Source organism: Pan paniscus, chromosome 13 (genome assembly GCF_029289425.2).
Source record: "Pan paniscus chromosome 13, NHGRI_mPanPan1-v2.0_pri, whole genome shotgun sequence".
Taxonomy (NCBI): domain Eukaryota; kingdom Metazoa; phylum Chordata; class Mammalia; order Primates; family Hominidae; genus Pan; species Pan paniscus.
In genome coordinates, this window is record NC_073262.2 from 99,172,888 (window position 1) to 99,185,380 (window position 12,493).

Below are 12,493 nucleotides of genomic sequence, written 5' to 3' on the forward strand. Positions count from 1 at the left end.
CTTCTAAGTTTTCTCCTGGCAGCTTTCTGGTCCACTTTCATGACAACTATTTCTTACTTTCCCCATTCTCCTCAAAATTTCCACACAGCCTTTATCTGTCTCACTCACAGAAGATGACCTAGCCTCCATCTTCAGAGAAAACAGAGATATATTCATAGTCCATTAGCAAAGAAGCCTTACTATTAAAAGATAAAGTGCAGAGTCAGGAGCATGGTACAAAACAGTTCTTTTATTGTTCCCTAAATCACCAGCTCAACTCTTCACATAATCACCTTGAGAGGCCAAAGGAAGTCCTTCCTCTCTCCCTCTCCCTATGGTTCCTTAAGTGTCTTACCTCCTCTTCCTGAGCCTGAGGCTTCCTCTCATTCTTTCTCTGTGGCTGGCCAAGCATCTCCACCATTTGGTTCCATTAGATTTTACTTCCATGGAAAGGGTAGAGGCCAGAATGGCAGTGAGAGGGTGAATCCTTCCTCTTCAGTGAATCAGGGAAAGGAACTTCCAGATCTGGCCTCAAAATGTCTCCGGCATTAAGGAAGTCTCTAGCAAAATAAAGTCCCTCTCAGTATAACCCTAGAACCCAGAAAGTCTCCAAATCTCCATCCCACCCGAGGAAAAATGTTTCCATTACCTAATCTGGATAAGGCCCCAGGGGGAGATGACTGTGCCCCAAGCCCCAGAAGGGGTGGGCGAGTAGGGCCAAAGGGAAAAATATCACATCTTTTCTCACAGGCTTTTGTGTTTTACTATAACTGCTTTCTAGGAATCAAATTTAAATGAGCTAGAGGCTAATAAATTATTTTTGCTAGTCACAAGAAAATGTATTTCACATGCAATTGCTCTTCTTCAGAAACACCATTTTGTTTGAATTCCACCCAATAGTATGCATTACATGTAGTAATTCTACTACATCTGAAGAGGTTTTGGAACCAAGTTAATTGAAGTTGCAGGTTAACCAATAAAGGCAAAAACTTGTCTATAACTTCCCTGTAACCTGTGGGTACTTGGCACTGAGACTCTTTCAAGTTCATTCATTCATTCATCAAATATACATGGAGCACCAGATACTGTGCTAGACCCTGGGCACACAGTAGAGAATAAAACAGATATGCATGCCACTGCTTAGAGACTACTGAGGAGACAGATAATAAGCAAGTAAGCAGAGCATTACAAATGGTAATAAGTGTTTGCCTTACGCCCTTCAACAAAATTATACTTCCAGGCACTACCCCACTGCCATCAGGCTCCTCAGCAGGATGAAGCAGTGACCAAGAAAACATGGTAGAAAATTGCAGCAATTTGTTGGTCTAGGAGACATCTGCATTTAAACTCTGATTTGCGGAACAACAGTCTGTAGAAGTCTTCAGGCCAGTGGCTCACTAGACCAAAGAAAGCTTCTTATAGAATTGTATACTGAATCAAACTGATGCTCCACATACTAGGTAAGTTTTTAACCTAAAACACCATTAACTTGAGCCTCAGTAATATCCAATCAGTAATATCCAATCCACACAAGCCTCAAAATATATTTATGTGCTAGTGTCACTTCCACCTAACCAATAAAAAACTCTTCAGTCAGTAAACTTGACATCTCACTCAAACAAAATAATACAGCCCCAAATGGCACAAAAGCCAAGAGGTTGTTTGCCAGGGAGGGTAGCTCCCTGATATCTAGGATAGGGCTGGAGGGCTTCTCTTAAAAAGATTTTTGAATTATGATGGCAAAAAACAACTTGTGACTTACGCTCACTGGCTCATCATCGTATTGATGTTTTCACAGTCCTGGAATCTTGACAAATGGCTCAATGATCTATGAAAAAACTGAAGAAACATCTACTAACTAAATGTTAGTAAAACTAAAACTCAGTTGAAGCCCTGAGACCTTAATCAAAGAATGAGGAGGATGGTCAAACAGCAGAATTTCCTTCACCTAGCCAAAATATGTGCCCCACCTCCCAGAAACTGGGCTTTGGACACAAAGGGGGGCAAACTACACCCTTAACCTGCTTTCTAAAATCACTGAGAACTGTCCCTTTCTCTCAGTAAGTCTTTTCTTATTCCAATTCCACTTTAATTTCCACCAGCTTCATCTTCCAGCATGCAATGGGTCTGGGGCTTTGATCCATAAGTCAATCATCGGAGAAGTTTAGCCTAGAAGAACGAAGAGCAGTAGGCTCTGCAGTGTGCAAAATTGTTGGCTTGCAAAATACTTATGTTTTCACATCATTACAGAATCAATTCCCGCCCTCATAAAAAGACCTGAACAAGAGACCAAAAAATCCCTGCACGGGACAACAGATCCACAGCCAATAAAGGCCAAGATAAAACACAGTTGGGTCCAGACTGTGCACAACACTCTGCCCTCTACTTTAAAAGGCCAAAGGGGGATTGTCAAACCTTCAAGGTCGCCCAAAATACAGACACTGAGAATAAGGATAAATATGGCCTAAAATAGGAATGAACAGATTCCACTGAAGTAAGACTAAATAAGGAAGAAAAAACAAGCAATTTTTTTCTGTTTGGACTGCTATAACAAATACCATAAACTGGGTAGATTATTAGCAACAGAAATGTATTTATCATCATTATGGAGGCGGGGAGGTGCAAGATCAAGTCCAAGATCAAGCAGGCAGATTTGGTGTCTGGTGAGGGCTCCTTTCCGATTCAGAGCTCCTTCTCGCTGGGTCCTTATGTGGTGGAAGGGACAAGGCAGCTGCATGGGGCCTGTTTTGTAAGGGTGCGAATCCTTTTCATGAGGGCTCCATTGTCATGACCTAATCACCTGCCAAAGGCCACCTCCTAATACCATCACATTGCAGGTTAGGTTTCAACATACGAATTGGTGGTGGGGGGACACAAACACTCAGATCATAGCACATAGGTCCTATCAAAACATCTTGCTGCATAAAAGACACAAGTGATATATAAAATTTTACTTTATGATAAGAGTACACTTCAGAAAAATGGGAAAACAAAAAATTATTCAACTAAAGGTACAGTGACTTTAACTGCTTAGAAAAAAATATTTGTAGGCCCCATAAAAATAAACTCCAAAAGAATTAAAGAGTTAAGTATTTTTTAAAAAGAAAAGACAGCATCATATCACCTACTCTGAGCATCCTCCTTAAATGGCATTAGTGGTTTTCCATTGCTCTTACAACAAAGTATCAAAATCCTTAACAAGACTTACAAGTCCCCACAAGGTCTAGCTTCAAAATTCCTTTCCAGCCATTTCTTGACATAATCCTGCTTTATCTTTCTTGATCTCTGTGCTTCAGCCACAGTGGCATCTGCCAGGCCTGAAATGCCTTCCTCCACCACCTCCTTATGTGATTCAACTACAATCTTCCATCAAGGCCACTTCCACTGGAAATCCCTCCCAGACCTCCCCAAGCAGGTCAGTTAACCTCAGTAGACATTTTTATTTTACTATTTACCTCTCCTTCATAATACTTAGCACAGTTTTAATTTTATTTGTGCAAATTTAAGAGAAATTAAGGCCTATTTTCTCCTTTTTGCAGCTTCACTGAGGTATAATTGACAATTGAAAATTTTGTATATTTAAAGAGTACATGATGTTTTGATATATGTATGCATTATGAAATGATTACCAAAATCAAGCCAATTAACATGTCCATCACCTCACATAATTACCTTGATTTTGTGGCGAGAATATGTAAGATCTATTCTCGTAGCAAATTTCAAGTATACAATATATTATTATTCACTATAGTCATCATGCTGTACAGTAAGTCTCCAGAATGTATTCATCTTATAACTAGAAGTGTGTACCCTTTGACCAATATCTCCCATTTTCTCCCGTTCCCGACCCTTCTATTCCCGACCCTTCTACTCTCTGTTTCTATGAGTTGACTTTCTTTAGCTTCCATTTATAAGTGAGATTATGCAGTATTTATCTTTCTGTGCCTGGCATATTTCACTTAGCATCATGTCCTTATTAAGGTCAATTTCCTACCAGATTGAAGCTCCAAATGTGTAAGGTATATTACTTTTTGCCTGGCAATTGTCTTAGCCCTGCCATATAAGAGACATTCAATGAACATCTGTGGGATTAAGGTACGTGGATGAAGAAATGAACTAAAACATAGACGATGGTGTAATCTTGGAGTGGAGATAGATATCCCAAGCATAACACAGAGGCAGAAACAAAGAAGAAAAAGAAACTGTTACATCTGACTACCAAAAACTAAAAATCTCTATCAAAAATATTGAGAACAAACTTAAAAGGCAAATTGAAAACTATGGAAAAATACTTGCAGTATTCCTGATTAAGAGTTGATAGCCTTAAAAATTAGAGATTTCTATAAATAACTAACTCCCACAAAATGTTCAAAGGACACAGATAAGCAAACTCATATAGAATAATAGAGTTTCTGAACATAAAAAGTTCAATACTAGTAGAAAATATTTAAGTTTTACATAAAAATGGTATTTTTAACCTATTAAATTGAGACTTTTTAAAAATTATGTCTGGCAGGATGCAGTGACTCATGTCTGTAATCCCAGCACTTTGGGAGCCTGAGGTGGGCGGATCACCTGAGGTCAGGAGTTCGAGAACAGCCTGACCAACATGGTGAAACCCCATCTCTACTAAACATACAAAATTAGCAGGGCGTGGTGGCACATTCCTGTAATCCCAGCTACTTGGGAGGTTGAGGCAGGAGAATTGCTTGAACCTGGGGGGCGCAGGCTGCAGTGAGCCAAGATTGCACCATTGCACTCCAGCCTGGGCAACAAGAGCAAAACTCCATCTCAAAAAAAAAAAAAAAGTATCATGTCCCAGTGTCAGAAGGAGTAAGCACCAAATTTCATATATTCCAAGTATGAATATAAATTTGTAGAACTTCCCTGAAAGACAGTTTTGCAATGTGCACAAAAGTGTATACAGCTTTTAATCCAGTAATCCCTCTTCCAACTCAGCCCAAGGGGAAAAAAAAATTCACTGGAGAGCTCCTAATAACTAATGAAAGACTGAAAACACAAATATCTAACAATAGAGGAAACAAGTTTTAGGACATAAGTAAAATAAAATGACAATAAAATCATGTGATAATATTTCATGGGAAAATCCTGCTAATATAATGAGTGAAAAATGCAAGTTTGAAACTACTACAATTTTGATTGGCTTATGTAAAATATATGCATGTAGGGAAACAGAAGGCTGGGAAGATGTACTAAAATGTCAGTATCTGTTATTAGGTAGAGCATTTATGTGATTTTTTTTCTTTGTTTTATTTTACATTTTCTACAATGAAAATTTCTGTTTTGTAAGCAGAGAGAAACCAATAGCAAAAAATTAATAATACTTAACACGATTATAAAATATGCTTATGGCATGCCAAGCACCATATACTAAACACTTCACATATATTATTAATACTTTATTTATTCTGTAAGGTAGATACTAATCCTATGGAATAGGTACCATTATAATCCCCATTTAAAAGATGAATCAATGTAATTTAGTCAAAACAAAAAATATTCTTCATCCAGTAGTTTTCTTAAATCTGATTAAAGTTATTTTTCTAACATTTTCTAAACAGCAACCACTTAAAAGTTAAAAAATAACCAAGACACTACTTCAATACCTAAAATCAGAGCTTTCAAACTCAGACGGGCTATGGGTTCAGATTCAGAAATAGAGAGAGAAAAGTAATGGAAGAAGTCTACAGTCAAATATTCACAGGTAGAACACTAATAAGTTAGGATTTTGTGCCACACCTCCTGGTTTCCTGATATAAGCAGAGTTGTGAATTTGGAGAGCTTTACATCAAACTCTACACCCTTTATAATTATAAAGAAAAATGTCCTTTCCAGGATATTATATGAGCATGAGCATACTTTTTGAAACAAAATGTTGCATTTCATAGCCTTCTTCATAGAAAACAACACCAGGTACTGCAACCATTTGAACGTGATTAATTCACCAAAGCTCTTTTTACCACTTGTTATTGTTTTAAGCACGTAGTCCCTTTTCCTTGATTCTAGCTGACATGTTGGCGTATCCCTTGTGTAAAATGGAATAGTCTCAGCTTTCTGGACATGTAATCCCTGCTGGCTCTGATCCAGCTGATGAATCTGCCAGGTTGACAGCATTGTGCCTTTGAAGGCCTGTGTCTGCCACAGCGGCAATAACAGAAGATGATGCTTACCTGGCAAAGAATCACTTGAAAATACATTTGATGGGCAAAACTATCAGAAGCTACTTAAATCCTTACTTAGTTTAGCTGGGGCAGGCATTTAAAAAAACCTGTATGGAATTGTTTAATATACCAAATGGATTAGTAATGTGAACTTACCATTTAATGGGCACCTACTCTATGCCAGGCACGATATTAGGCTCTTAATACATCATCTCATTAGAGTCTCACAACAACCCAGGGAGATAGAAATTAACCCTATTTTTACAATTATGGAACTCAAAAATCAGAGACCAAATAACTGCTACTAGGTTGCAGAACTAATAAGCAGGAGAGCTGGGATTCAAACTACATCTACCTAATTAGAAACACAATGTTCTTTTCACTACACCATAATGATGCCCTCTGCCAGCTCACAACACCCACAGTTCCCACTAGACCCTCCCACCTGAGTGAGCCAGTAAGATGCACCTGCAATCTGACATTGGCTTAAATTATTTTCTTCAATAGCACATACACCAGCCCATCAGAGTCCTACCTGACATGTCCACTCTTCAGAAACACGTGGGGATGTCTCAGCTAAAGGGAGGAGGTTCAATTCCTTCATCACCCCCAATATAAGTAAGACATCTAAGAAAGCTAGGAAACCCTGATATATATCAAGCTGCCATCAACATTATTGAAGCTAACGTTGGGCTAATGTGAGATAGCAACATCTGGAGTCCAGTTGATTACTACTCATAGGGTTATGCGACAAGCCTGCAGTGTCATGGAACAGATGAGGCCCTACTGTGCTTAAGGAGCTCTAACAAAGTTAGGATGCAAACAACAGAGGCATGGCCCCAGCTAAAGCCTTTTTTCTTGGAGTTTTCTCTTCATGCTGAATTATAACTTCGACAATTTAGCCACCTTTAGAAAGAATACAGAAAGCAGAAAAAGGGGGAAAGGTTTTGAGCACTCTGGCTTATGGCTAGTAAAATGACTACAAAAATCATTTTTTGAAAAAAATAGTCATTGTATTTGCATACATCTTAAATCTCACAAGGTACAGTCTAGGAAGGTCAATATTAAACAATTGTATTGAGCCAACAATGTACAATAAATATCTGAATTCCTTTCACTCTAAAAGGATTTTCCTAATTATGCTATTTAGTATCTGCAGGTACTTCACAAGATGAGTCTTTATCTCTCTACCAGTTCACTTGCAGAGAGGGACGGTCTCATGAAAATGATTTCCAGAGCTTCTGAAACCTAATTTGTATATGAATCACCTGGAGATGGTGTCAAAATGCAGATTTTGACTCAACAGGGCTGGATTAGGGCCTGAGAGTCTGTATTCCTATGAAGCACCCTGATGATGTTGCTGCTGCAGGGACTACCCTTTAACAGCAAAGGTCTCATTCTTGTTGCCCAGGTTGGAGTGCAATGGCGCGATCTCGGCTCACTGCAACCTCCACCTCCCAGGTTCAAGTGATTCTCCTGCCTCAGCCTCCCAAGTAGCTGGGATTACAGGTACCCACCACCATGCCCAGCTAATTTTTGTATTTTTAGTAGAGACGGGGTTTCACCATGTTAGCCAGGCTGGTCTCAAACTCCTGACCTCAGGTGATCTGCCCACCTCGGGCCTCCCAAAGTGCTGGGATTACGGGCCTGAGCCACTGTGCCCAGCCTTAACCACTGTTTCTTATCTGAGATCTTCATATGCCTGCACTCCCTGTCCCTGTTCCAGGGAACTAAGCTTTAAAAAAAATCTTAATTGCATGTTCATTTTTTTGGATAATCTAAAAAATATATATTTTACCAGTTCAGTGACTTTCTCATTTACAGAAATAATTAATACAATGTGTCCAGAAAATCAGTTTCTCAAGTCAGCTTTTCTCAAAGTGGACTCTGCAGACATTTCCTTGGTGGATCCACACAAATAATTTTCCCACAAAAAAGTCCATACTGTTGCGGGAAGTCAGGGACCCCGAACGGAGGGACTTGCTGAAGCCGTGGCAGAAAAACATAAATTGTGAAGATTTCATGGACATTTATCACTTCCCCAATCAATACTCTTATAATTTCCTATGCTTGTCTTTACCTTAATCTCTTAATCCTGTCATCTTCGTAAGCTGAAGATGTATGTCGCCTCAGGACCCTGTGATGATTGCATTAACTGCACAAATTGTTTGTAAAGCATGTGTGTTTGAACAATATGAAACCTGGGCACCTTGAAAAAAGAATAGGATAACAGCGATGTTCAGGGAACAAGGGAGATAACCATTAGGTCTAACTGCCTGGGAGCCAGGCAGGACAGAGCCACATTTCTCTTATTACCAAAAATGAGTAAGAGAAATATTGCTGAATTCTTTCCCCAGTAAGGAATATTAATAATTAACAGCCTTGGGAAAAGAATGCATTCCCAGAGGGGGCCTCTAAAATGGCCACTCTGGGGGTGTCTGCCTTATGCAGCTGCAGATAAGGGATGAAACACGCCCTGGCCTCCTGCAGTGCCCCCAGGCTTGCTAGGATTAGGAAATTCCAGCCTGGCGAATTCTAGTCAGACCTGCTCTCTGCTCTTGAACCCTGTTAAGATGTTTATCAATGACAATGCGTGCACAGTGGGACATGGAACTTCATTAGTAATTCTAGTTTTGCCCTGACCTTGTGATCCCACCCTGACCTTCTGCCTTGTGATCTTTTGTTGCCCTTGAAGCATGTGATCTTTGTGACCCACACCCTATTCATACACTCCCTCCTCTTTGAAAATTGCTAATAAAAACTTGCTGTTTTTTACAGCTCAGGAGGCATCACGGAACCTGCCAACATGTGATGTCTCCCCCGGCCACCTAGCTTTAAAATTTCTCTCTTTTGTACTCTTTCCCTTTATTTCTCAGACTGGCCGGCACTTAGGGAAAATAGAAAAGAACCTATGTTGAAATATCAGGGGCTGGTTCCCCTAATACATACAATGACTTCTTAGTTAGAGATTTGCCTTACCCAGCAGCACAGGCAACATCCAGCTACAGGGAAAGAACTGATGTCTTGGGATGGGCAAAGATTAGGAGGAAAGGTAGATTCTGAGACTCACAGAGCCTGATGTCCTACCCTGCACACCTCTAAAATAGTTTACCAAATAAGTGGTCTGTGAGAACTTAGAGGCAATGAAAAGAGGCAATCAGTAGAAAACAGCAGGGTTTCACTAAGAATAAGTTATGCCAAACATGTTATTTCCTTTTGACAGGGTTAGGAGAATGGTGGGTATGACAACGCTTTAGACAGCATATTTAGATGTCGGCATGGTATGAAGTCTCTTAAAACACTCTTGTGGCCAAGAATAGAGACATGCAGCCTAAATAATGATATGCTGAATAGATTCGCAGGTGGTTAAGCAGAATATCCAAAGACAATGAATTGGTGGAATAAATGTCAGTCTAGTAAAAGATTCCTTCATAGTTCCTTCCCTTTCCCAGCTTTAAACCCTCCCACCCTCCAACCAAGTTAGAAACAATAGCACAAGTGATACATACTAAATTTCTTACATGTACTTTAAATGTATAAAGAAGTAAAGCCACTTATACCAGAATTTTACAAAGGAGGAATTCAGTATACTTTACAGCACATTCTTTTGACAATATTTAAAATTTAATGATATTCTCCCTGTATGAGTTATTTATTTAAACTGTTTTCAATGGCATTTTCAGTAGCTAAAGCTGAAAGAGGGCTTGGAAATATAAAAGACAGGTAAAATGGATACAGAGAAGCAATTTAGATATTGTCCAATTAAAATGTGGGAAAGATAATGGAAAATGAGCACAAGTAAACCCCAGCCTTATCACTGCATTTCCAAAATACACAAGAAGCAGGAGGGACAGAGCAGAAATACATGTAAGGAGGGCTGTCCCAAAGTATTTCTCCATCTTAGGCATCCATTCACAGAGGTTCCCAGGAGGCAGCACTCAGAATTTTTTATTCGAATCACAAATCAGAAAAGTACCAGCTTTGGCCGGGTTTGGTGGCTCACATCTGTAATCCCAGTACTTTGGTAGGCTGAGGCAGAAGGATCACTTGAGCCCAGGAGTTCAAGACTAGCCTCAGCAATATAGCAAGACCCTGTCTCTACAAAAAATTTAAAAATTAGCCAGGTGTGGTGAGGCACACCTGTAGTCCCAGCTGCTCGGAGGCCAAGGTGGAAGGATAGCTTGAGCCTGGGAGGTTGAGGCTGCAGTGAGCCATGAACGCACAATGTACTCCAGCCTGGGAGAGAACCTGTCTCAAAAATAAGAGAAAAGTACTAGCTTTGAGAAACACACCAGAAACCAGCCTCTTGATATGCTTATAATCTTCAATAATTAAGAGGTATACACTTATTTCAGTTATCACTGAAACTATAAGAAGAACTTTCCATCAAACGATGATAGAAGAAAATTAGTTTGTGTAAAATGTCTAAACCACTTTTACTGCTTTATTATAAAATAAATGTTATAACGTTATCTTAGTCACATAAAAAATATTCATTCCTGGCTGGGCACGGTGGCTCACGCTTGTAATCCCAGCACTTTGGGAGGCCGAGGCAGGTGGATCACTTGAGGTCAGGAGTTTGAGACCAGCCTGGCCAACATGGCAAAACCCCGTCTCTACTAAAAATTGAAAAATTAGCCAGATGTGGTGGCGGACACCTGTAATCCCAGTTACCCAGGAGGCTGAGGCAGGAGAATCGCTTGAACCCAGGAGGCAGAGGTTGTAGTGAGCTGAGATCACACCACCACTGCACTCAAACTTGGGTGACAGAGTGAGACTCTATCTCAAAAAACAAAAACAAACAAACAAAATTCATTCCTGAATGCAAGAAAGTGCTCAAAGACTACAGGAGTCAAGTAAAGAACACAGGAACCAGCTTGAAAAGGCACCCACTGGCTAGATCTGAATAATTTGTGCATCTAAAAATATAATACTGATCATCAAGTATTAAATATAATACATTTAATTTAAAAATCCATGAATCCATATTAAGGGGGAGTGGAAGGATGTGAGGGAAGTTCTTGCAAAATGCTATCTATTAAATGAAAAAGGGATTACAGAATTAGAACATAATCCCTTTGCAATCTTCACTGTAATTAATTCAGGCAAGAATCACCTATGAATGCCTAGAAGTACCTGGGAAAATATTATTGGGGAATAGGATATTCACATGATCTCACACAGTATCATCCCAGAGACTATTTACTAATCACAAAAGGACACAGGTACTTGTATATGGGAAAGCTACAGTAGTTAACACTTAACCAAACAATCCCATTCCACAATCACCAGTAGCAGACATCCTGTGCCTTCTGATGGGAAGTAGTAGTGATATCACCTCAGCTGTCTTCTTGCCAAAAAAAGTGAATCTAAAAAATGGGAAACAGACAAATCCAGAATATAGAACATCCTATAACTGGTCTACACTCTTCAAATTAGTCATAATTTTAAAAAAAGGCAGGGGAATTTTTCCAGATTAAAATGAGATTAAGAGGCATGACAATCAAATGCAATGTGTGAAATTTTATTGCATCCTGGATCCTTAAAAAATGGGATAATTCAACATAAAATGTACATGAGATGATATTATTGAATTATGATTAATTAGGAAGATTCAGCAACAGTAATAACCACAAAAACAATAATATTAGGGATGGTAGGAGAATGTCCTTATTCTCAGGAAGTGTGGAAGTATTCAGGCAGGATGTTTAATGGTATCTATAACTTATTTTTAAAAGCTTTCTAAATAAATATATCACATACATAGAGAATCAAATGTGACAGAATGCAACAGATGGATCTTATGAGTGCTGCTTTTTCTTTTTATTTCAACTTTTTTTGCAGTTAGAAGTTTTTTTAAATTAAAAATTGAGGGAAAGAGGAAATATTTTTAATTTAAACATTCATTACTGTTTTTTCTTATTCTCTCTTAACCTTATTTTTTCTCATAAAAACTTATGTTCCTCAACCTCATGCCTCCTACTTAACTTATCCTTGGAGTTTGACAGCAATTAAAGTCATCTCCATCCTATACATTCAATATTCCAAATTTACATAGATTATAATTAAAAATTGAAAAATAAAATAGCATATCAAATAAAAGCCTAATGAGCAGTACAGTCTAGTAGACAATACATTAAAAGTCGAGTGGTAATTTGTTTCTATGCTTTGATTTTTTTTTTTTTTTTGAGGCAAGCAACTTAACTATTTCTTCACAGAGATAGTTAAACAGAGCCTAGCTAATAATGAATTAATTAAACAGAAAAACCTTTTGGTAAAATTCACCACTCTCTTTTGCCCAATGCTCCCCACTAACTTCACAATGAAGTCCA

At 38.8% G+C, this 12,493-nt stretch overlaps 1 protein-coding gene across 7 annotated transcripts in view; it reads right to left on the reverse strand.

Moving 5' to 3' along the window:
- Positions 1-12,493, reverse strand: part of HECW2 (HECT, C2 and WW domain containing E3 ubiquitin protein ligase 2) — a 392,970-nt gene that overhangs the window by 351,586 nt on the left and 28,891 nt on the right. Inside the window, exons 1-2 of one of the 7 annotated variants that reach the window (XM_063595506.1) lie at positions 1,742-1,818; positions 335-539 (exon numbers count right to left, since the gene is read on the reverse strand). The exons of the other annotated variants lie outside the window; for them this stretch is intronic. The gene's annotated coding sequence lies outside the window, so the exon portion shown is untranslated. Of the gene's footprint in view, positions 1-334; positions 540-1,741; positions 1,819-12,493 lie in introns of those variants that run through there. 7 annotated transcript variants of the gene reach the window in all.